Genomic DNA, 26,561 nt, shown 5'->3' with positions numbered 1-26,561 from the left:
CCATTTGCTCTGTATCACCTGGATAAAGGAAAAATCTGAATTTTAAAAATTGGTTAGAATTTGTAAAGGCATCTGTATACCATCTTTTTACATAAAAGGAACACATGATGGATTGCTTCAGAGTGTGAGTTCCAACCAGCTTGATCTTCTGATTTTTGTTGTTCTCAAGCATTCCAGGACACATGGCCACAGACTCAGGAAAATCTATTTATTAATCTGAATCTGCCACAATACATTTTGTTGAAATCAAGCTGCCTCACAGGAACCTGATATTATGCTGCACTGATATATTACAAAGTTACTATCCCAATTAATTGTGACTTGAGTGCACCATATCCTGTAATGCAAAACTTGGCATTTGCACACAATGCTTATTTTGGTGAGGATTTTGCGTTATGTATCCTTGGCAATACTGGATGGCAGAGGATTCTCATTACATTTGATGGCATTTCATTCTAAAACTTATTTTTAGTTGACATTTTAGATGCTGTAGCTGAGATTGGAAGGATGTGGGCCTCTGCTGATGACCTTCCACTGATTGTCTTACATGAAGCCCTTTCCTCCATAACAGCTGATAAAGTTCTGTGCAAACTTCATGAAAATATTATGGATATTTATTCTGTGTACTGTGAAATGACATTACATAGTAAAGTAATATATGGCTCAGGAGTGGGCACTGTTGCTGAGTGGGCTGTAAAATCTGAATAATACTCAATAATTTCTTCAGTGAACTAATCAGAGGTTACAAAAACAAAGTTGCTGGAAAAGCCCAGCAGGTTACGCTGTGCAGCAAAGTTGCACTGAACTGAGTGATAGAACTGTCATTAAAAAAGCTTGATTTGGAAATTTAATCACTCCAATTATGGGGACAGATGTCTCAGTTCACAGTGTTCAGAAAATTTGTCCTTAGACCTCACTTCCATCATTGTAATGACTTCCAAGAATGACTTCCATACACTCCTGGACTCCATTTCTACCTTGAAGCCCTCTATGCAATTCAGGGGCCAAGAACTGCTAATCAGAAATGACTTGCTCCAGGCAGCCTTCCATTTATAAAGGCACTGTGTCTATGGAAAGGAAGCTGCAGCTGAACTAAGATGCAGGATAATAATCTAGGTTGAATTTATAATGAATGACACATCATGGGGAAGAAACAACACAGTGTGGAGCTGGAGGAACACAGCAGACCAGGCAGCATCAGAGGAGCAGGAAAGTTGACGTTTTGGGTCAGGACCCTTCTTCAGAAATGATTCTGAAGAAAGGTCCCGGCCCGAAACATCAACTTTCCTGCTCCTCTGATGCTGCTTGGCCTTCTGTGTTCATCCAGCTACACACTGTGTTGTCTCGATCTCCAAGGGGAAGACACCTCTTCCTGAATGGGAGTGAGTGGTAAAGATTCTTATGGTCCACAGCATGACCTGGCAATAGTGAGGTTTAATGACGTCAGTTAGGTAGTCACAGTGATTTGAGCTGAACATCACATCGCTTATCCACCACACCATGCACCTCAAACTGCTTAATGCACAACACTCATGTCACTCACCCAACCAACACTACCCGACACTCTGGACTCAGCCTTAACATTCCTACAATGAACCTTTTTCTTTTAAATGGTGTCTATACCTGAAACAACAATTCATACTTGGAAATTTTAAAAATTCCAAGTTGTTGATTGGACCACGTTGCAAAAAAATACTTTAGAAAATTTCTCTCAAAGTCAATTCTTTTCAACAATTAGATATGGTTGGAATGTATACTGGGAATGTGTCATTTTGAAGTGGTGTGTATGGACTGAAAATCTTCTTGGAACTGCTGTCACTTCTCTGATGCATTGCATTTCTGCCACAGTTAAGGTAAAGAACTCCAGGAAAAATCTAGGCCCAAGCCAAAATTCAGTACCAGGGAGGAAAGGTAGCCGGAAAATAATGGGTAAAGGAATATAGAAATTGGACAGGCTAATGAAATTAATAAATGAGAATAAACATTAACATGGAATAGTTGAGTCAAGCAACCTGAATGTATGTTATTTCAAAGCAATTTTATTCTGCTTGCTGCTGAGTAGAGCTCTTTGGACTTGCTTAAGTTTACAGTAATCAAGCTATAATCTCCATAGACCAGGGTGCACTGAGCTAGGAGCATATTTATGCCATTCCAAAATTAGTTATTTGTAAGTTTAATTGGAATACTGACATATTTAAATATTCCACTTGATCCAAATATCCTTTTGATTATATTAAGTGCTTATTGTTTTTCATACAATCTGAGTCTACTTTACAGTTAAATATCACAGGCAGTAACATCACAGAACCAACAATATTAAGCGCCGTAGGTGAAGTGTCTAAGGTGATTAAATTAATGTTTTCCTTACCTCCATATCCTTATTCTTTTCTTTATTCCTTCCTGTTGAACTACTTCCATTAGTACAGGTTTCCCTTGCTGGGACGACTGAGATCTGCTGCAGTGGCATGTTATGGTTGAGGTTATGCCAGGTAACAGATTGGATGAATGACTAATATTACCACTTCTCCCAGGTAAATCAACAGCATGATTGTTCACTTCCTATTTCTGTCAAGCTCCGTTCTGTAAATAAACCAAATACACAAGGATAAAGCACAGTTATTCACAGTGAAGGTGGATACTAATACTCCTCACGTATTTCACTTCCAATGTTGAATGTCCTAAAGCTGACGTTGTGCAAAACCTGATATCCAGAATACTGATAAAATTTGTGTTCAACTTCACTCCATTTTCAACAATTTTGCCAACAGGATTCCACTGTACATTTTGCAAGCCGTAAGAACTGGAATAAAACTAGATTTGTCAAGCATCTATTATAAAATTCTTCTCTTGATGGCAAAGAGCATACAAGTTCTTGGTGGCTGCTGCTGTTCAACTGATTCCTTCTGAGTTTTCCAAGTGTTTCGAGATGCAGCAGCACACTGACTCGGTAAACAGGCAGAAGATAGAAATGCTTAATGTCCTAGTTTAGACAAATCCCATCCTTCTGGAGCAGCTTGGATAGCCTGCTGGGTAATTCATGCATTTAATCTGCTTAGATCATTGTGATGAGAATGGCCTTGGCTACACTAAGAAATAACACTGAATGAATGTAAAGTAAAAAGGCTTCAGGAATAAGCTCTTTAGAGCTTATTACCTTTGTATGGCCTGTTGAGCATAAACTCACTTCGTAAAAATTCAAAGTGGAATTCATCATCACTGTTGTAAAATTCCAACTGACAACTGACTGATATTTCAATTTTTAAATTATATTTTACCATTACTAGACCCCTTCAAATCCACAAACTTCTGCAGTTGATCTGTTTACCATTTTATAACTGATTATGCTTCTACAGGACAGGCACTTCCAGGTTTTTAATTTCTTAAAGAAGCTCCCTACAACAGACACCTAAAAAATACAACAACACCAATTGAATCAGAATATTCCCCGAGCTCTGACCTGAAGTCTTCAAGCAGGAAAACCAAACCTCTCTTCTGTTTGTCTACAAATAGAGGTACAAATATGTAGACAGATTATGGAAAGATGTAGGGGCAACAGGGTGGTGGTGATGGGAGATTTTAATTTTCCCAACGTTGACTGGGATTCATTTAGTGTTAGGGGTTTAGATGGAGCAGAATTTGTAAGGAGCATCCAGGAGGGTTTTCTAGAGCAGTATGTAAATAGTCCAACTTGCGAAGGGGCCACACTGGACCTGGTGTTGGGGAATGAGCCTGGCCAGGTGGTTGAAATTTCAGTAGGGGATTACTTTGGGAATAGTGATCACAATTCCATAAGTTTTAGAATACTGATGGACAAAGACGAGAGTGGTCCTAAAGGAAGAGTGCTGAATTGGGGGAAGGCCAACTATAGCAAAATTCAGCAGGAGCTGGGGAATATGGATTGGGAGCAGCTGTTTGAGAGTAAATCCACATTTGATATGTGGGAGGCTTTTAAAGAGAGGTTGATTAGAGTGTCCCTGTGAAAATGAGGGATAGAAAGGGCAAGATTAGGGAACCATGGATGACAGGTGAAATTGTGAGACTAGCAAAGAGGAAAAAGGAAGCATACATAAGGTCTAGGCGACTGAAAACAGACGAAACTTTGGAAGAATATGGGGAAAGTAGGACCAAATTGAAAGGAGGAATTAAGAGGGCTAAAAGGGGTCATGAAATATCTTTAGCAAACAGGGTTAAGGAAAATCCCAAAGCCTTTTATTCATACATAAGGAGCAAGAGGGTAACTAGAGACAGGGTTGGCCCACTCAAGGACAAAGGCGGGAAGTTATGTGAGGAGTTGGAGAAAATGAGTGAGATTCTTAATGAGTACTTTGCGTCGGTATTCACTGAGGACAGGGACATGACGGATGTTGAGGTTAGGGATAGATGTTTGATTACTCTAGGTCAAGTCGGCATAAGGAAGGGTGAAGTGTTGGGTATTCTAAAAAGCATTAGGGTGGACAAGTCCCCGAGTCCGGATGGGATCTATCCCAGGTTACCGAGGGAAGCGAGAGAGGAAATAGCTGGGGCCTTAACAGATATCTTTGCAGCATCCTTGAGCACGGCTGAGGTCCCGGAGGACTGGAGAATTGCTAATGTTGTCCCCTTGTTTAAGAAGGATAGCAAGGATAATCCAGGTAATTATAGACCGGTGAGCCTGACGTCAGTGGTGGGAAAGATACTGCGGGATAGGATCTATTTACATTTGGAAGAAAATGGGCTTATTAGTGATAGGCAGCATGGTTTTGTGCAGGGAAGGTCATGTCTTACCAACTTGATAGAATTTTTGAGGAAGTGACAAAGTTGATAGATGAGGGAAGGGCTGTGGATGTCATATTCATGGACTTCAGTAAGGCATTTGATAAGGTTCGCCATGGTAGGCTGATGGAGAAAGTGGAATCGCATGGGGTCCAGGGTATACTAGCTAGATGGATAGAGAACTGGCTGGGCAACAGGAGACAGAGGGTTGTAGTAGAAGGGAGTTTCTCAAAATGGAGAACTGTGACCAGTGGTGTTCCACAGGGATCCATGTTGGGACCACTGTTGTTTGTGATATACATAAATGATCTGGAGGAAGGTATAGATGGTCTGATTAGCAAGTTTGCAGATGACACTAAGATTGGTGGAGTAGCAGATAGTGAAGGGGACTGTCCGAGAATGCAGCAGAATATAGATAGATTGGAGAGTTGGGTGGAGAAATGACAGATGGAGTTCAATCCAGGCAAATGCGAGGTGATGCATTTTGGAAGATCCAATTCAAGAGTGAACTATACAGTAAATGGAAATGCCCTGGGGAAAATTGATGCACAGAGAGATCTGGATGTTCAGGTCCATTGTACCCTGAAGGTGGCAACGCAGGTCGATAGAGTGGTCAAGAAGGCATACGGCACGCTTTCATTCGTCAGACGGGGTATTGAGTACAAGAGTTGCAGGTCAAGTTGCAGTTGTATAGGACTTTGGTTCGACCATATTTGGAATACTGCGTACAGTTCTGGTCGCCACATTACCAAAAGGATGTGGATGCTCTTGAGAGGGTGCAGAGGAGGTTCACCAGGATGTTGCCTGGTATGGAGGGCGCTAGCTATGAAGAGAGGTTGAGTAGATTAGAATTATTTATATTAGAAAGACGGAGGTTGAGGGGGGACCTGATTGAGGTCTACAAAATCATGAGAGGTATAGGCAGGGTGGATAGCAAGAAGCTTTTTTCCCAGAGTGGGGGACTCAGTTTCTAGGGGTCACGATTTCAAGGTGAGAGGGGAAAAGTTTAAGGGAGATATGCGTGGAAAGTTCTTTACGCAGAGGGTGGTGGGTGCCTGGAACGCGTTACCAGCGGAGGTGGTAGAGGCGGGCACGATAGCGTCATTTAAGATGTATCTAGACAGATACATGAATGGGCAGGGAGCAGAGGGATACAGATCCTTGGAAAATATGCGACAGGTTTAGATAGAGGATCTGGATCGGCGCAGGCTTGGAGGGCCGAAGGGCCTGTTCCTGTGCTGTAATTTTCTTTGTTCTTTGTACACTGACTGACTGACTTCCTCCATCTTTCATTAATACACATTGGAAAGGGTTTTCTATTTTAATAATTCATAGGGTCTGGACATCACTGGCAAGGTCAGCATTTATTTCCCAATTACCTTTTCAAATGATGTGAACCACCATTTTGAATTCCTGCAATCCATGGGGTGTGGGTACAAATCACAGTGCCATTAGAAAGGAAAGATTTTAAGTAATGGTGTTATAATTCCCAAACAGAATGTCGAACTTGCAGATGATGTTGTTTCTATGCATCTAATGCTCTTGTTCTTCTAGGTGTTATGGACTGTAGTTCTGAAAAGTGTTTTTAAAGGAGGTCTGGTGCAGACTTGTGTCCAGAATAAACCATGTTCTAAGTCAAACAGTTCCATACCAGGTCTAACATAGGTTTCTATTTATCAGTGTGGAAAATTGTTCACCTTTATCTTGTTCAGAAGAAGCAGGACAAATCCATTCCACCCATTTATCAACCCATCAGTCTAATCTCAATATTTGCTAAGGTATGGAAGGTGTCATTGATAGTGCTACTAAGTGACACACACTAAGTAACAAACTGATTGCTGGCACTTAGTTTGAGTTTTGACAAGGCTGCTCAGCTCAAGACCTTATGTCAACCTTATTCCAAAACTGAGAAAAATGGCTGAATTCTAGAGGTGAGGGGAAAATGATTGCCATTGCCATTAAGCAGCATTTTACTAAATGTGGCATTTAAGGAACTCTAGCAAAGCAACAGGAAGGGTGATGGGTGAAGTTTCCACATGTTGGAGCCAGACCTAGCACATTCTCTGCTCCACCACTAATCTACAGTGGCAGCAGTAAACATTACCTACAACCAAATGAGAAAATTCAACCCACTCACTTCAATAACAACCTTGGCTTTGTTTCTGAGGTATTCTGGGCCCAACAACACCTGAACATAACTTGAACGGAGGTGGTTGTGAAGTGCAGGTGAGGGAAGAGGTGAAGAGGACAGAATGTTGTGGTTATTTAGACTAATTATTAAAATTGAATAATAACATTAAAGAATTCAAACCATGGTATATTCAAGAATTGATGACTAGGAAGTGCCAGTCAGTCACCATGCACATTGTGATCAGTATTCTCACATACCTGAACGTGGCATAGATATTTTCAAGACAATCACAATCATGCTAACATGCTTAAAAAAAGCAGAGATTTTAACCACTCTTCATTCGTAGGTCCATAAACTTGCTCAATATTGCGTACAAATACTGATAGAGATCCTGATCTCTGCTGGTTAATGTTTACCATATATGGGAATAGCAACACAACTGCTCAGATACATTCCCTGAACAAAAGACATTTGATTAGTTGGAGTGCTCATTTCTTCTCACTCCACTCACATGACTGGCCCTTGGCAAAGCATTGCAGGATGAATGAAATTCTATACTTCAACTTCAAATCAGTAAGAATAGGTGGCAGCACCTCCTCCGTGATAATCCTCAACATCGATGGCCCACAAGGCTGTTTACTCGGCCCCCTACTGCACTCCTTATACATTCAGGACTGCGTGGCCAAATTCAGCACCAATTCCTTTACAAGTTTGCGGTTGACACCATCGTTGTAGGTCAGATCTCAAACAATGACAAGACAGAGTACAGGAAAAAGACTGGGTGCTTAGCAGCACGGTGTAAAGACAAGAATCTTTCCGGCAATGTCAGCAAAACAAAGGAGCTGGTCATTGACTTCAGGAAGCAGAGCAGAGGACACACCCCTGTCTGCATCCATCATGCTGAGGTGGAGATGGTCAAAAGCACCACATTCCTGGGAGTGATGATCACTAACAATTTCCCTTGGTCCAGCCACATTGATGCAACAGTCAACAAGTGCAACAATGCCTCTACTTCCTTAGGAGGCTAAGGAAATACAGCATTTCCACAAAGACTAATCAATTTTTATAGATGCCCCGTGGAAGGCATCTTATCTGGATGCATCACAGCTTGGTATGGCAACTGCTTTTCCCAAGACTGCAAGAAACTACAGAGTCATGGACATACCCCAATCCATCGTACAAACCAGCCTTCCATCTATACTTTCCGCTGCCTCAGGAAAGCAACCAACATAATCAAAGCCCCTCCTACCCCAGTTATACCCTCTGCCACCCTCTTCTGTCAAGCAGAAGATGAAGACGTTTAAAAGACATATAAACAGATTCAAGAACAGCTTCTTCCCCGCTGTTATCAGCCTTTTGAATGAACCTCTCAAATGTTAATGATCTCTCTATCTGCACCTTCTCTGCAGCTGTAACACTGTATTCTACACTCTGTTCTGCTACATGATGCACTTTGCATGGCACAATCTACCTATACAGCATGCAAAACAACACCTTTCACTGTATCTTAGCACATGTGACAACAATAAATCAAATCAAATCTACCATGTGCAAAAAAATGGCTTCAGCATTCCTGCATTCCTTCTCTTTTAAGAAGGAACCAAGTAAGTATACACCTTGTTTCCCTCTCCTCTGTTAGGATTGGTTATTGTGTCCTTAACAGCAAAAAGTAGAAGCCAGAGTATCTGTGAAGGCAGACTTTGCAGTTAATGACTTATGAACTGATTCTTTTCTCATTATTCTCCCTGATTCTCTACAAGCCTGGTCTTGACACTTGGAAGTTTTGAGACATCCACCATATAAAATTTCTTCCTCTGCCGTCCAAAGAAAAAGATTAATATGCACATGAACAACCCAATGCATTTGGGCCAACCGCTTAAACAAACCAACTTGATAAGGTTTGTATGCCTCTAGCTAGCTCATGTTAAGCATTTTCAACAAATTTGCTTCAGAACAAAGGAAATCTACAAAACTGTAAGAGGCACAACTGCCTGATACATTTCAATTTGAATTTATACAAATTATGTGTGTTCTACGTATGAAATAAAGGGAGAAATTTATGCAAACATCATAGCAGGCAAACAATTACCATCTCACCACAAAATTACATCGCATACCATCAATGAGGGATATTTCTTCAAAGTGACCTTCTTGATCTTGAATTTATTATTATGTAAAAGGCTCCTTACCTAGTTTTCAGTTAATGAGGGCAAAATTAGTTTGTTCCTTTAACATTAAACCAGTTGAGTAGCCCAGTTAACACTCTGCCCCATTTTTTCTTGCACTAACAAAGAAAATAGTTTGTGGTTTGTAAGATGGGCTGCTGATTACCTATGATTTGGGTTTGCATTACTAGACTAGACCAATTTTTCTCTAAATTTGTTGCAAAATGCTGCACTGTATCAATTGAAATGATGATGACATTGTTAGTGTTTTTTTTAAATGCAATGCAATCAAAATCCAGTTTACTGTTCAATAATACTTGAAATGAATAATGTATGGTTATAATGAAGAATAATGAGCTGAATGCTATATTACTCATAACATATTCATTTTCATACCAGGAAAATAATTATGTATCTCCATGCAAGTGTCAGTGTCTGACAGTATGAGCTATTAAACCTGACTTGCAATTTAATTTTATATTTTACCACTCAACAAAAGCAGGAAGACACAGTCTCATTCATTCTAAATTGAAATTAACTCCAGCGTTCCCTGGGTGTCGGTCTTCTCTCCAACTTGGCTCCATCTTCGCTCATCGGATGAGTCTTAGACCCCTGAGGATGCCAGAAATTGTTAAGATATTCATTAAGACTTCTTATAAAATGACCAATGAGGCTATGTAAACATCTCTTTGGCAGCAGGTACCATGCATTACCACAGAGGTTACGTGACCCATGCCAGAAGTCCATGCTGCCTCTGGAAAATAGTGCCTGAGCTGCATCAAAGTAGTCCTTTCTGCATCTCTAGGCTCTTTGCTCATTGTATCATTCACTTTGGACCTACCTGAATAGTAACAGTAGTCCTGATTTGCATTGCCTTTTTGTACTTTGCATCCTCAGCCAGGTTAATGTCTTGCCATGCTATTTAGTGCAAACACAAAGGCAGAAAGTTTGTCGTGGTTGTCAGCAGTCCTCTGTCAAAGCAATGGTGATAGGTTTCAGTCAGGGGATCTTGACATAGTAAGTCCAGGGGCTTTCAAATGATCAGTTAGTCATTTAGGGCGATTAGGACCAGTATCCTTTCCTCATAAGGGATGAGGAGTTGAATGTTGAACAGCCCAGTATTCACCTTAACTTTTTCTGCCCTAATGGTGGCTGCTTTCTCCTTTGGATGTAGGAGAGGCTGGTATTAAAGGAGCTGAAAGCCATTTGCACAGCTGTTGTTTGCAAAGGTGGTGAGTAAGTGGTATAGAGGACATGTAGGGTTAGTGTTGTTGGGAGTTGGGTTGGGCAACAGTGAGTGGAGAAGATGTTGCAAGCAATAGTGGGTGGGGTAGAGCATGAGCCATGATCGGAGGTGGGTACACTAATAGAGACAGAGTGAATGTGAGGTATCGGAGAGAAGGTCGTGGCACTTAAGCTGGCACGTTGGAGAAGGACACTGACTTTCTTCCTTTGGATTTGGGCATACCTCCATATAGCCAAGACTATTTTAACCTAAGTAGCAAACTTGGACCAGGCTGGCATGGTCTGGTGTCATATAGTCATAGAGATGGACAGCACAGAAAAAGGCCTTTTGACTATTGGATCCACACGAGGCATGAACAACCACCTAACTATTCTAATCCCATTTTCCAGCACTTGGCCAATAACTTCGTATGCCTTAGCATTGCAAGTGTACATCTAAATTTATCATAAATGTTTTGAAGGTTTCTGCCCTGTGGGCGGCACAGTCGCTTAGTGGTTAGTACTGCTGCTTCACAGCACCAGGGACCCTGGTTCGATTCCACCCTTGGGTGACTGTCTGTGTGGAGTTTGCACATTCTCCCCATGTCTGCGTGGGTTTCCTCTGGGTGCTCTGGTTCCCTCCCATAGCCCAGTGATGTGCAGGCTAGGTGGATTGGCCATGCTAAATTGCCTGTAGTGTTCAGGGATGTGTAAATTAGGTGGGTTATAAGGGGATGGGTCTGGTGGGAAGCTTTGAGGGTCAGTGTGGACTTGTTGGGCCGAAGGGCCTGTTTCCACACTGTGGGGATTCTATGATCTCTACCGCCCTAACGGGAGAAAATCAGAAGAACATTTCAACATATGTAACATTCAAAAATGAACAAGTCTTCTGTTCTTTATAGGCATAAACGAATGGCTCCTGTCTGGAATGCTTGATGCCACAGTTCTGTAACATCATCTGGATCTACAGTACTTTCCAGTATTTTCTGAAAGACTTTTTAGAATCATTTTCTGTAATAGGCAGCATTATAATTGCTGAAAGGATTCAAGTGAGTGCTGACTCCAGTATCTGTAGCAGTCCCACCTGCTAGATTAGGCCAGGGTGAAATACTGCATAGTCAGCAAGACTTACTTAGGTAAAGATAAGTGCTCAGTGACCCTGTTCCCATAAGACCATCCTATAAAGGAACAGAATTAGGTCTTTTAGCCCATTGAGTGTGCTCCACTAATCGATTATGGCTGATATCTTTCTCAACCCCATTTTCCTGCCTTTTCCCTGTAATCCTTGATCTCCTTTCTAATGAAGAATGTATCTATCTCTGTCTTAAAGACACTCTGATTTTCACAGCCTTCTGTGGCAATGAGTTCCACAGATTCACGACCCTCTGATTGAAGAAATTCTCAATGTCTTACAAGTAGGAATATTTAAGCTTATTTTCAACGTAGTTCAACCATGCGTTAAATAGCTTATTTCGTAATTGATAAATCTAATTGCAGTTTTTAGTCTAAGCCATGGTCCAATAGGTGCTTATACTAACACCTTCTGAAGGCAGTGAATATATATGATAAGCAATACTTAAAGGACTGCAGCAGAGAGATTGAGCCTAATTCCTGAGTTTTCTGCTCAATTACACAGATAGCGAGGTAGTGAAGGAACACTGAAGTATCAAGGCTCATCTACAAGAACAGAATTAAACATTAAACCAAGGGAAAAAAACAAGAGAAAATGCAAAAACATCAATGGCTATATTGTTTTATCGCTGTAATCTATAATATCCTCCATGTTTGGCTCTTTTGAGCTCTCAATTGCAGGGCAGGTCAAGGAGGAAGTACATCTTCTAAAATGTTATTGTTCTGAGAAGATGCTGCAGGGTCAGCATTCCTTTTTCAAGCAGTATTAAGCTCAATGAACCAATCCATTGTCAATTGATTCACAAATACTAAAATCAACAGTTTATAGTTCATGAGCTTTTGAAAATTATTGTGCATATATTTTCTGAAAAGTAAACTATGATTTTATTCCCCATGATAAGACAAACAGGACAACACAAAACTGATGATTCTACAAATTTTAACAGCACATTAACATGATCTGCCAACAAATTGGAGTTAGTTTACAGCTATGTGTCTGATTGTTACAAAAGATGCAACATCAAGAACAAAATGTGATAATTTTTATTTCAAGGCAAGAAATTGCATGGTATGCAATTCTAATTACACACTAATTAAAGGTTATATCAACTTTTGTTAACTGCGCCATTGTTAAAGTAAATATATTGAAGTAAATACAACACTCCTTGTGGATTGGAAATCACATTGAAATATATTCTGAATTGGAGCATTGTCATCACTTTGAATATAAAAACAAACTTTTGATTACTGTGACAATACACAATTTCAATAATTCTGTGATTTTTGTTACACCCTTGGAGATAATGCACATCACTAATGAAACCTTTGGGAGGAAATCTCAGTGGAAATGTTTGCCACAGTACTAACCTTAAGGTTGAGTAGCAATCAGCCTAAATGTCATGAACAATACACATTTTCCTCAAGCTAACCTTTATCTAACTACACAGAAGTCTAAATGGCAATATCCTGGAATATTGCAGAAAAAAGAATGAGTATTATTTTTTGTCTGTGACATTTTCATGTATTTATTTATTTATTTATTTAAGGGATGTGGGCATGACTGTCAAGACTGCCCACCTAAATTGCCCTTGAGAAGATAATGGTGAGCTGTTTTCTTGAGCCACTGCAATCCATATGGTAAAGCCACGTCCTGCTATTTAGAGGGAATGCTATGATGTAACACTGAAATTGAAACAAACAGCAATATATTTGTCAGTTAGAACAGAGTTTGACTTGGAGGGCATTGGTAAGTGTCACTATATGTCCGTTGCCCTTGTTTTTTGAAGTGGCATAGGTCGAGAGTTTAAGAGATGCTATTGAAGAAGGTTAGCATATTGCTACAGTGCACCTTGCAGATGATGTGCTCTGGAACCAGACCGCAACAATGGTGGGGAGTGAATGTTTAAGTTGCTGGAAGGTGTGCTGATCAAGTGAGCTATTTTGTCCTGAACGGTGCAATATCTCTTGAGTACTATTAGAGTTGCCGTCATCCGGGAACGTATTTCAATACGTGAAATTTGTTCCTTGTAGGTAATGGAAAGGATCTGTGGAGCCTGGAATTGTCATTTGTCATCTGTATCCGGCCTATGGGATGCTCTTGTAGTCACAGATTTTATACTGGAGCATTCAGTGATGGTAACATCAGAAGAGGTGATGATTTTGATGAAGATAGTAACCTTGTGGTAGTGATGTTACATGCCATTTATCAATGTCAACCTGAATGTTGTCCAGTTTCATGGCACAATGCCCCAAACTATTTAATTACCTGATCAGCTGTAACTTGAAATGAATCACTGTGCAATTATCAGTATTTTTCCCAAATCTGACTTTATAACATGGGGATGGTTGTTGATTATGCAGACTGATGTGTTTGATTGGTAGACTAAATTGAAGAACTTCAACAGTGGTGTCCTAGAGCAAGGATGGTTGGCCTCCACCAACCACAGCCAGATTACTTTGTGAAAGGTATAACTTCACTCAGTGAAGAATTTGCCCTCTGAGACCCATAGATTTCAAGTTTGCTGGTGAACATCGCTGTCACACTTGGTCAAATGCTGCCTAAGTATAATCACTCTTGCCTCACCTATTGAATTCAGTTTTTACTCCATGGTTGGAAGAGGCTGTAATTAGGTCTGCCAGAATCCACATGGAGAATTGAGGAACAAATGCTGCTTGATAGCTCTGTTGATGCCATCTTCCATCACTTTGCTGATAATTGAGAGTAGGCTGATGGACTGGTAATTGGCCAGGTTGGATTTATAAGCATCAAAAAAGAGGAGATATAGTAGGGCACTTAGCTCTTTGTGCATCTCTGCCATTCAGTAAGATCATTGTCGGAGCTCCTTGGCTCCGCCTGTTCTTTTTCCTCCTCTTTCCTTTTTTTCTTTCTTGTTTCTTCTTCTCTCCACTCAACAGCGGAGGTGAATACTGCAGCGGCAGGCGCCAGCAGCAAGTACCCAGAGCAGCGAGCCCTGGAAAGCAGCATGCCCCGGAACACTGTGAGCAGCAAACCCCATAGCAGCACATGGGGAAGCAGTCCCGGAGAGCAGGGCTTGCGGTGGGAGAGCAGGAATGTTTCTTTGTTTTTCTACGTTTTAGTAGAAGGACTATAATGTTTAATTTCTTAACTTGCTTTCTTTATTTTTCTGCTCTGTACTAAAATTTTGTGCCTAGGAACATTTGTACCTAAGATGGTGCTGTAAGTGGCAGCTTGTAAACTTTTCACTGTACTTATGCGAGTGTGTACATGTGATAATAAAAACTAATTTTAATTCTAAACTCTACTTTCCAGCACAATCCTCATTTTCCTCAATTTACTTAGGTCTCAAAAATTGACCTCTCTTTTGAATATACTCAACAAATGTGTATCCCTGGCTCTAGACTCCCCAGCCAGGGGAAAGATCATTGCATCTAGTCTGCCTAGCCTACTTAGAATTTTATATGTTTCAAATAAATAATAATTCTTCTAAACTCCAATAAGTGCAGGGCCAGTTGAACCAATCTCTCCTCAATAACAGTAGGACATCCCTACTTCTGAATTCAAATCCTCTCGCAATGAAAGCAAACATACCATTTGCCTTACTAATCACTTGCTGCACCTACCTGATTATATTCATTGACTGGTGTACAAGGACACTTAGATTCTTGCATATATTCATTTGTCACACTTTATCACCATCACTTTACCTTTCTGTTCTTCACACCTAAGTGTGTAATTTCACATTTACCCGTATGACTTTGCCATCTTTGACCACACATTCAACTTGTCCAGACCATCCTGAACTCTCCTTGCATCCTTCTCACAACTCACAGTCACATTTCATTTTGTATCATCAGTAAACTTGGAAATATTACATTATGTTCCCTTATCCAAATCATTCATACATATCATGAATAGTTGGGTTCAAACACAGGTCCCTGGGATACACCACTTGACTGTTGCTCAGAAAAATACCCATTTCTTCCCCTCTCTGTTTCTGGTCTGTCAACCAATTCTCAATCCATCCCCCAATCCTGCTTTAATTCTGCCCACTAATCTCTTACGTGGGACCTTATCACAAGCCTTCATGAAACCCAAATACTCCATATCCACTGGTTCTCCCTTATCTAGTCTACACATTCAATCCTGAAAAAAAGCCCTGTAGATTTGTTTAGCATGATTTCCCTTCCATAAACACATGCTGGCTTTATCTACTTCCTTTTATACCATCCAAGTGTTTTTTTATCTTTTTAAAGGACTCTGGCATTAGCCCCACTACATATGTTAGAATAATTGGTCTGTAATTCTCTTTTTCTTCTTGCTCTCTTTTTTAAAATAGTAAAGTTACATTTAGTACCCTGCAATCTGTAGCAACTGCTCCAGAGTCTATATAAATTGGAAGATGACTACCAATGCATCCTTTAGTGCTCTGTGATATAGATGATCGGGCCTTGGGGATTTGTTGGCCTTGAGTCTCATTAAATTTCCATAGCACCATTGTTTTAATAATACTGATTTTCATTAATTACTACCTTGCACTAGACCATTAGTTCCTTAACATTCCGGGGAAATTATTTCCATCCTTTTTTGTACCAAAATTCATGTGCTATTCTTCTACCATTTATTTGTTCCTGATTACCATGAATGGTGTGGCACTAAATGTGGCATCAAGAAGCTCTAGCAAATCTGGGATCAATAGGAATCGAGGAGAAACTCCTCTCTAGTTGGAGTCATCCTTGGCACAAAGGAGGATGGTTGTGGTGATTGGTTGTCAGTCATCTTGGTTCCAGGGCATCTCTGCAGGAGTTTCTCAGGGATGTGTCCAAGGCACAATCATCTTAAGCTGCTTCAATCATATTTCTCTGTCATTTTATAGAATAGAATCCATACTGTGTGGAAACAGGCCATTCGGCCCAACAAGTCCACACTGACTCTCCAAACAGCATACCACCCAGATTCAACCCCTCCCCTATCCATGTAACCTTGCATTTACCATGGCTAATCCACCTAACCAACACTTCCCTGGACACTACGGGCAATCTACCATGGTTAATCCACCTAATCTGCACATCTTCGGACTGTGGGAGGACACCGGAGCACCCAGAAAACTCATGCAGACACGTGAAGAAGGTGCTAACTCCACAGCAGAGGCTGGAATTGAAGCCAGATCCCTGGTGCTCAGTGCTAACCACTGAGCCACTGTGCCTTCTGATTATAAGTTCAGAAGTGGAGTCAGTTGCTGATGATTACACAATGTTCTGCATCATTTGCAAAATCCCCAGATACTGAAGCAGTGCATGCCCAAATACAACAAGACCTGTACGTTATCGAGATGTGGGCTGAGGAGTGGCAAATAGCTTTCACGCCACACAAATACCAGATAGAGTGACCATTTCTAAAAATAGATAATCTAACCATCACCCCTTGACATTCAGCAGTATCTCTGTCACTGAATTTGTGACTATAAAGATCCTGTGGTTATCATTGACCAGAAAGCAAACTGAACTAGTCACGTAAGTATTGCTGCTACAAGAGCAAATCTGAGGCTCGCAATCTTGCAGTGAGTAACTCATCTCTTGATTCCCCAAAGTCTGTCCACTACCTACAACACACAAATCAGGAGTGTGATAGAATATTCCCCTCTTACCTGGAAGAATGCAGCTCCAACAACACTCAAAAAGCTTTGACATCATACAACACAAAACAGCCCACATGATTCGCACCAGATACACAAACATACACTCCCTCCACTACTGATACTGCGAAGCAGCAGTGTGCACCATCTAAAGGTTGTATTGCAGAAATTCACCAAGGCTCCTTAGCAGCTTCCAAATACACATCCACTACAATCTAGAAGGACAAGGGCAGTGAACACATTGGAACACCGCCACTTACAGTTCCCTCCAAGCTACTCACCATCGAGGTCTGGAAATAACTTGCCTTTTCGTTTGTGTCACTGGGTCAAAATCCTAGAACGTCTCCCTAAAAGCATTGTGGGTGTACCTACACAAATGGAATGCAGCAATTCAAGAAGGCAGGCTGCCACACAATCTTTTCCTGGCTTCCTGTCTTTCAAAATGTCATTTCATTCCTATATTGAAGTAATTGTTATTATCAGTTATGGTTTACAAGGTGAAGATATGTTTGTAATGGCTGTTAGGTTATACATCTTTATTTACCTGTGCTAATAATCTGTCCATATCGTTGTGGATGCTGCATGCATTCAGATTCAGAATGATTTAACTCTGTCTTTTTATCATTTTTGCAATACCCGGCCTTATCTGCTGACGCACTGTTAAGATTTTATATTCTGTCTGTTTCTGCTACACTCTGGTTACCATTACTCAAATTACTACCCTGTTCTACTATTTCATTGATTCCCTTTGATTTATCTCATCTCCTCTGACATGATCTCTTCCCTTTCTGCCTTATTGTTTTGCAATTTTGGATCCACTAAGATGGTAAGGGTATTCAAGGAAAAGCTAAAAAGGCTGAATGACGGAGAATGAATAAGTTAGGATCGGGGAAACGTTTCTGTATGAGTGATTCCTGTGCTTTCCTGGAATGCACGTCAATCTCCCTTGATATAATTGAGTGGATTTCCATCGACCACTTATCATTATCAGTTCCCTCTGGACCTTCCTCAGAAGGAGGACAATGCATACACAAGGAGGTCCTCAATCCAGAAGGCCTTTGGAATATCAGATTGTAAAACACCAAGATACCACCATAATACACGAGACCCTTGCTGGGGCATACTCTGGGACTCTGGCAGATACAGCAAGGCACATAGACTCAATTTTCATGTGGGCTATGGCCTGCTTAATTGTTGTCCTTTTAGTTGTGTTGTGTCAGTTGCAGGTATTCTCTGTCTCTGTGTTAAGGTGCCATACAAGTGCAACAAACATAGCCTTTAGCATATACATCATGCACCCAGGGAGGCATTCAGGTGACTGAGAAGCTGAGATACCTGGGACTGTCTCAGGATGAAAAAGTTGTGCCAGCTTCTGGAGCACTTGCACAGACCTGCAGAATCCTTTGTGGTGGTGACTTACAAGTTGCACAGACAATGAGTGAGAACATTTTGTGTTTCTGGCTGCTCTGTGGGAGCCTTGATGGCCGGATATATGCAGCCAATTAGCCACTGTATCCGGAGGAATCCAGCAATGGCCACAAATCTGACCATCCTCTTGGCCTCTCTAGCCTGATCTGTGTGACAACATATGTATTGTTCTGCTCTCTGGTGCAAAACATCTGTTACTAGCTTAATGTTGGACTGCTGACAAAGATACCCCAAAAATACCTCCAGAAAGACTCCTGGAATAATTCGGATGCATAAATATTGAGGACTACATCACCTTCATCATCAATGGGGTGTCCATCACATCCCACTGACTGCAAACCCTCCTCCCGAACTTTGCACAACTCCAACAACTAACCACCTGAGAGCCACAGTCCTTAGAGACACTGATACTCTAACATCTTCATGTGGCTGTCTTTATTGTCGTCTTCAGTCACCAATATCTATCCTCCTCGTCCACATCCCATTTCACCCTCTTAAATTTGCTTCTCATGGGGAATTACAGCCACGTTCTTTATGCCAACACTTGTCTGTCTCTGTCTCTTTCTCTTTTTGTCTCTCATTCCCTTTCTCAGTGGTGATGTCATGTTCTGGGCTTATAAGACACATTGCCAATTGCTGTGCTCATGTTTTAAAGCCTCTAAACCTCCTACCTTTGCAAATGAATTGTATCTTGGGGAGATGCTTTACACAATTTGTTTCTGATGTATGTACCTACTTGCTACTGGCTATAAATTGTGATTCCCACTCTTTATGATCATAGAATCCCTACAGTGTGGAAACAGGCCCTTCGGCCCAACAAGTCCACACCAACCCTCAGAGCATCCCACCCAGACCCATCACCCTCTACCCTACCTAATCTGCACATCCCAGAACACTACGGGCAATTTAGCATGGCCAATCCACCTAGCCTGCACACTTTTTGGACAGTGGCAGGAAATCGGAGCACCTGGAAGAAACCCATGCAGACACAGGGAGAATGTGCAAACTCCACACAGACGCTCGCCTGAGGGTGGAATTGAACCCGGGTCCCTGGCGGTGTAAGGTAGCAGTGCTAACCACTCAGCCATTGTGCTGACTCAGGGTCACTTATGATCTCTCACTCTTGCTGTGTCATTTAACCACCATTCTCAATGGCTTCCATGTTCAGAGGGCCTGCCCCTGAACTCTCATCTTTTGTAATTGGTGAGCTGCTGAAGCTTGCTGGATCTTGTGAGCTCTTATAAAATATATAACCTGCACAAAATAGCAGTCAATTGAGTTATAAATGGGCTTAATTGCTTGCCAGCCACCATGGACTCTAAACGTTTAGTAATAAATTTCTGCTTTCCCAATAAGCACTGTCAACAGAGATCCTAAATTCAGAATTAATGAATTCTCCAATTCTACCTCACTACGCACAACACTGCAATCAAGCATTATCTCCTCCTTTGAGTTTCTATTGTTTTGGCTTTAGAAGAGATTTATTGCAAGTTGCATACACAACACTTACGGAATTACTATAAAAAAACTACATTTGAATATTTGGGCATTATCCCTCATCATACTAGAATTACATTCGTTGCATTTTTTATGAAAATATTTATAAATGCCAAATAAACACTAGAGTGAATCAGTAACGTAATATAGCAAGCTAATTGCATAATTTATCAGTGGCATGTGTTAATAAAAAAATCCCTACTTTTCTGTTTCTATATTTATACATTTATGTAGGTATTTTCTATTCATCAAAAATGTCAGTGTGAATATTTCTTAAAGATATTTGTTGTGCTTTGGTACCATGATATGTATTTATTTAATAGTGTTCTGTGGAATCCCACATTGAAAGATGAATTCTGAGAGCTTAATTAAGATTGAACGTGAAAAAATTAATTTTCCACACCACGACAGGCTTTGCAAAATACGATTGAATCTAAAAACCTATAACAAAAATCTATAAGTTAGTTAAGGTTTAAAGCTTTAGCCACATAGAGAGCAATGAGGAAAACTAGTGAAACAAATGGGAACTAGCAAACAGGGTATCCAGACTGTCAAGGCTGGCAGCTAGAAGTCATTACTATCAAAGATCTTGCGTGAGAAATAGGAAATGCCAACGAAGACTGTCAGGAGACATAGAAAATATGGGAAATGTGGTTATTGAAGTGTGGGAATTGTAATATGCATGCTGTAAGATATAACACTTTGGTGTTCAACTCAGCAGAGTGAGTTTTGACCTCTTCTGTTAAAGCTTCTCTCCATATGACCTTACAAAATAAATGATTGCTACTTGTTCTCCTGGAGTAGTCTATCAATTGTCAAGTATATAGTATAACAGTTTAGCATACAGTTGGTTCTGCGATAGCACAATAGTTACGTTCCTGCTATAGAAATCACGCTGTAGAAATAATGGGGCCTATGGGAAAAGTGAGATTGGGGCAGACCACCAAAAAAAATCACTCAAAATCGCTCAAAAATAACTCAAAGGCCTAACACAAAGGATAGCACAGTTTGAATAAATATTTAATTCATATCTAATAATCAAATAATAGTAAATTCAACACCTTACCTTCAAAAACGTCAATTGACTTGATGGGGGAGGAGGTTTTGAGGTTGCTCTGTTGTTAATGCAGGGGCTGAGGCTTGTCATCACCATCATCATGTGATGCCAGCGCAGAGATTCTTTCAGTACTAACGTTGCAATTATTCAGGACAAAGCCTGTGAAACGATCATGTGATGTTGAAGCATACTCCTCCACGCACCGATGGAATCGCATTATAGCCAATACAAGTTCATGCTTTAAAAATAGTATTCCCTACTCGTCAGTCACATTATTGCCAATTCACGTTACCGGAGCATGTGTTATAGCAGAACCAACTGTAGTCACAGGAGGTTGTGTTATATCTCCAGTACTGTATTTGAGGGAGTACCTTTTCTTTCACCACTCATATTTTAAAGCAAAGAGTTGTGGATAAGATGTGAATAAGATCCAAAGAATCTGAGGGCGGACTCAGGACAGCAGGTGCTAGGTGACGAAGCAGAACAGGCTGTGTGAGAGTGTTTTTGGTGATTAAAGCCAAAAATCCGTGCTGAGGTATCAGACCCTTCGGGAACCATTGTGGAACACGGAGGCTGGAACAGTGAGGTTGAAGTTGTGTGATCAGAAAAGGCCATACAGGCAGATGAAGAAATGATATATGTCACAGTCAAGTGAGGTGAAAGAATCTAAAGGAGGACTCCGGACAACAGGTGCTAGGTGAGAAGGCAGAACCGTGCTGGTTGGATGGCAGAGCATTTGGTAAGAAAATCCAAATGGTTGTGCTGAGGGATCAGACCCTCAGGAACCACAAGTGGAGCAGTTAGGCCAAAGCTGTGTGGTCAGGCAAGGCCATACAAGCAGGCGAAGAAATGACTCAAGTCAGAGGCAGGTGAGATGTTGTTAGCAGAACAGTGAGGCTGAAGTCATGTGGTTAGGAAAAAGCATGCAGGCAAACTAAATGAATCATGGAGTGAAATGAGACACCTTCCTTTGTTTCAGAGATAGTAGGAACTGCAGATGCTGAAGAATCTGAGATAACAAGGTGTAGAGCTGGATGAACACAGCAGGCCAAGCAGCATCAGAGGAGCAGGAAGGCTGACGTTTTGGGCCTAGACCCTTCTTCTGATTTGACATTTGTGTCTAAGTGCTAAGAACTAAGCATTAACAACAATTTATGTAAGAGAATATCACTGCACAAAGTAATCTGTAGGATAATATCATCACAGATAGAGTCCAACCACATCTTCAAGTGTGGTGGAGAGAAGTAGGACCTTTGAAAACAAATTGAAATGTTGGTTCAGATTAGTACATGATGTGATAGTGCACTCAGCAGGCTAATATATCTCTATGCATTAGGTAAGCCTTTGGGGTTTTGTATGATTGTACAGTAACATCACCTCAGGAGGAGGGCATAAACGGCATAAGGGAGTAGTAACTAAGGAATTAGTGGCAGCTGCTAGACTTCCACCAGAGGCAACAGTGATAAAGGTTAAAGTACATCAGAAGAGAACGGACCCCATTTATTTGGGTAACTGATGGACAAGTAAGGCAGCTAAGAAAGCAGTTGCAAAAGACCCTGAGCATCAGATAGCAGAAGCTGCATCAATTGGGCCAAATGAAATAAACATGGTATGGTTACACAGGAATATAGAAGAGGAGGAGAAAAAAAATGATAGCTTTGATAAAAGAAGTGGTAACATAGGTGGTTTGGTTTAATGATGGAGGGTAAAAAAATGGCTACACCCCTGGTCCAAGGAAATAGTCAATGGTCAATGTTGTTACTATTGCATTCAACTCAGGGACCTCAGCAGTAAATTTGATAGATTTGACAACAGTAGACCAAATGTTCTGACTTTAAGTTTTCAACTTAAGGATATGTTGGAAAAGGCACAAGGATCCAAGAGACACAGCTCAAAATGGACCAAGACCTGACAGAGTTAATTCAGAGCTTGCCCATTGTTTTGAGAATCATGCCTGGACCATTAATAAATTAATCAACATGCAGGAAACTCTCTCAAATAATGCAGTCAGAAATGATGTCTGCAGTATCAATGGATCACATAAGATAAAATCTGAGACAAATTCTGGAGGGTGAGCCCTTTGGATAAGTAACAGACATCTGTTTAACCTGTCATGGCAGCTCATGGGTTTAACCCATGTATAAAAGATTAATGAAGAATGTTGGTGTGTTAATGATATGTTGATGAGCATTGTTCTGGCAATTCCAGCAATAACTGTGTCAACACCCATTAAGACATTATTTAGGGTTGAGAATAGTCGGGCAATCGGGTGATTATTGTGAGATATCATAATGTACCATTGTAAAGGGTGGGAAGTAGAAAGCATGGAACTACAGGCCAGTTAGCAGAACATCTTTCACAAGGAAATATTAGAAACCATTAGTATAAGGTCTTATAACAGAGCACTTGGATACGTTCAAGGTAAATTGATAGAAGCAACGTGGTTTTGTTAAAGGAAAAACATATATAATTAATTTATTAGAGTTCTTTGAGGAAGTAACTTATGCTGTGGACAAAGGGGAACAAATGACTGTATTATACTTAGATTTCCAGAAGGTATTTGATAAGGTTCTACATCAAAGATTATTTTGGAAAATAAAAGCTCATGGTGTAGGGGGTTAACATATTGGCATGGATAGAAGATTGGCTAGTTAACAGAAACCAGAATAAATGGGTCTTTTTCAGGCTGGCAGGATGTCACGTGGTGTGCCATCGGAGTCAGTGCTGGGGCATCAGCTTTTCACAATTTATATAAATTATTTGGATGAAGGGACCAAAGTTATGATAGCTAAATTTGCTGATGACACAAAAATAGGTAGGAAAATGAACTGTGAAGGTGACATGAGAAGCCTACAGAGGGATATTGATAGATTAAATGAGTGAGCAAAGATCTGGCAAATGAAGTATAATGTGGGAAAGTGTGAAATTGTCTATCTTGGTAGAAAGAATAAAAAAGCGTATTATTTAAATGGTGAGAGGTTGCAGAGCTCTGACCTGCAGATACACGGGTGATAGGTCCTCGTGCTTGAGTTGCAGCTTAGTATGCAGGTACAGCAAATAATCAGGAAAGCTCGGACGATGTTATGGTTTATTGTGAAAAGTGTTGGATACAACAGTAGGGACGTATTGCTTCAATTATCTTCTGGAGTTTGGAAGAGTCACGGGTGACTTAATTCAAACATAAAAGATCTTGAGGGGACTTGATTGTGTTGATGTGGAAAGGATGTTTCCTTTTGTGGGAGAATCTAGAATTAGGGATCATAGTTTAAAAATAATGAGTCACCTATTTAAGAAAGATGATGAAACAGTTTTTTTTTCTTCCAGAGGGTTGAAAGTCTTTGGAATTCTCACCCGCAAAAGGAAGTGGATGTAGAATCCCTAAATATTTTTTATGCAGGGGTAAATAGATTCTTGACCACCAAGGGAATGAAAGATTATTGGGAAATGCAAGAAAGTAGAGTTGAGGTTAAAATCAGATTAGCCACCGTACTGTTTGTTATAGGTGTACTTAACACGTTGATATAAAACTCCAGGAGAACGGGTAACAATCATTTATTTCATACATTTATTTGGATAGAACTTTAACACAGGTCAAAGCTCTGCTGAGTTAGAGAACAACTTCAGGCTAACACTGAATGGCTCAAAGCATCAACTGGCCTATCCTTATTTTCTGTTCCTATATTCATATATGCATGACAGAGAGAGAGATATATAATCAGTATTAGTGTAGATGGATGTAGTATAGAAGCCACTCCCATTGTACATGCTTATCCAATAAAGCTACAAGAAGAAGCAAGATTTAAGCAGGATTTAATTGAAGCTATATGGGCAGCAAAAGAGCCAACATTGTCACATACATGGGTGATAGGAGATATTGTATTACTATATGGCAGCAGAAGTTTCGATTTGGGAACATTTGCTCATGCCCCATCTACAACCATTCAATGTGCTTACACCCAAGTACCAGTGAGAATGAGAAAAGTAGAACTTTTGAAATATATTGAAATATATAAAGAGGCAAGCTGTGGAAAGCCTAGAAGACAACCGGATGCAATACCTAAACCAGTTCTTCTATGTTATCCCACTATTGACTAAACATCTCACCTTATTCTAAGGAGGGGCACGGTGAGCATATGGAACATATTGTATATTCCAGCAACAGGTCTGAGCGTTAGCAGATGACATTGAAATTCTAGACTCTACCACTTGCCAGAAGGAACTGTAGAATTTGGGAATGCCTATGCAGAGATCTAAATAATTTCTCATGCTCTAGTTATACCACAATTGTTATTAATTTTATGTCTAACATACTTGAGTTATTACACCAGGAGGTCAGATAGAAAATTGGGTGGAGATTCAGAAATTGGGCAACAGGGCATTAGTTCAGGGACCTGAGTTGAAAGATTAAATAGTGTGGGTGGTTTAACCTGCTGCCTTTACAACTCTAAGTTGGATACCTGGCCAGTATCAATGGGTGGCAGAGCATAAAAGAAAAGGAAGGACAGCACCAAAATATTAGCTACTTTGGGTAGGCCAAGGGCCAAAAGTGGGGAGCTGAATAGAATAACTTAATTAAGAGATGAAGTGTTAGTCACAAAGTCAGCAATAAGCAAAGCTAGCAAAGCATGTGGGAACTAACAAATAAGGCATCCAGACTGTCAAAGTTGGTAGCTGAAAGCCATGCTAGCAAAAGCCTTGGGTGAGGAATAGAAAATGGCTACAAAGGCTGTGGGTAAAAAAGATAAAATGGGACACAGGGCTGTTGAAGTGTGGGAATTGTAATGTGTATTACGTAACCTGTTTAAAGCCTGAAGTTGCTCTCTAACTCAGCAGAGCTTTGACCCGTGTTAAAGTTCTATCCAAATAAGTGTATGAAATAAATGATTGTTACCTGTTCTCCTGGAGTTTTATATCAACATGTTAAGTACACCTATAACAAACAATGTGGTGTTTTTTAGCTATGGTAGAAGGGCAACTGCTTCTTGAACCTTTTTCAATGCCAGAGATTTCTAATCCCTGCATGAAGGAAGTGCAGTGCTAAGAATGATCGAGGAAGTTTGCCCATGCAAAGACATTTACATTTTTTTTTACATTAGTCAGAATTCTGCATAGGGAGTGAAGATCAAGAGTGATCTAAGGTGTAGGTATAAATGGACTAGAGCTGATACCATTCAATCCACTTTTTAAAGTTGCTATTCAGTATTTTATTTTAAAAACTTTCATCTCACATCATCATTTAAAGTTCAAGAAAAATCTAAATGGCAGTTTGTGAAGTCATTTTCATTTTAACAAAAGAATTTCTCACCAGGACAAAAGAAAAGGGATTACAGTAACATCATAGGCCAAATGGTGTATTTCCAGTATGGCATGATTATCTAGACAGATTTTTGATAATTCATTCACAGAATGGGAGGGTGGAGTGAAAGGTTAATTATACTTTTGACTTTAAGAATAGCTGTCCAAACAGAACTATGTCATCGTGATATCAGATGAACTGGAACTGGAGTCTGAGACTGTAGGCTTTCCGACGATAGACAATGTATTGTAATGCACAATAAAAA

This window comes from Rhincodon typus, chromosome 1 (genome assembly GCF_021869965.1).
Source record: "Rhincodon typus isolate 14 chromosome 1, sRhiTyp1.1, whole genome shotgun sequence".
NCBI classification, from domain to species: Eukaryota; Metazoa; Chordata; class Chondrichthyes; order Orectolobiformes; family Rhincodontidae; genus Rhincodon; species Rhincodon typus.
The sequence above is the reverse complement of the archived record's forward strand: the minus strand, read 5'-3'. Positions refer to the sequence as shown.